This window comes from Penaeus monodon, chromosome 20 (assembly GCF_015228065.2).
Source record: "Penaeus monodon isolate SGIC_2016 chromosome 20, NSTDA_Pmon_1, whole genome shotgun sequence".
Classification (NCBI taxonomy): Eukaryota; Metazoa; Arthropoda; class Malacostraca; order Decapoda; family Penaeidae; genus Penaeus; species Penaeus monodon.
Genome location: NC_051405.1, coordinates 40,796,132 through 40,796,552, shown reverse-complemented (window position 1 = coordinate 40,796,552; position 421 = coordinate 40,796,132).

Here is a 421-nt window from a genome sequence, read left to right as displayed (position 1 = left end):
CCCAGCGTCCAGGCCATAGTCGTTTTTACACTATACACTCTTACAGGCGACGAGGCTGCGAGGGGCCTTCAGGACGCCTCCACCTCCGGTCGTACTCGCACCACCGGCGGTCCAGTGCGTCGGTGCGGCGTCGAGGCGAGTTCTCCGGCCAGGCTGGGACGTCGGAGGGTTGGCTCGCACACCTGCAAGGGCGTCGAGTCCTTGCGCGCGGACACAGATATCCTGCGAACCGATGTTGGCTGGAGGAGGTGGCTATTGTGGCACTCCAGGTGAAGAGCAGCCCTTTCTGTCGGCTAGGCGTGCTCCAGCCGAACACTCAGTGCCGTAGGTGATCCGGGAGGCGGCAGATGAAGCTGTCGCCCGAGAGAAATCGCTGTCGGGTAACAGAGCGAGCGTCACTTCTTCACTGTCAGGGGAGACG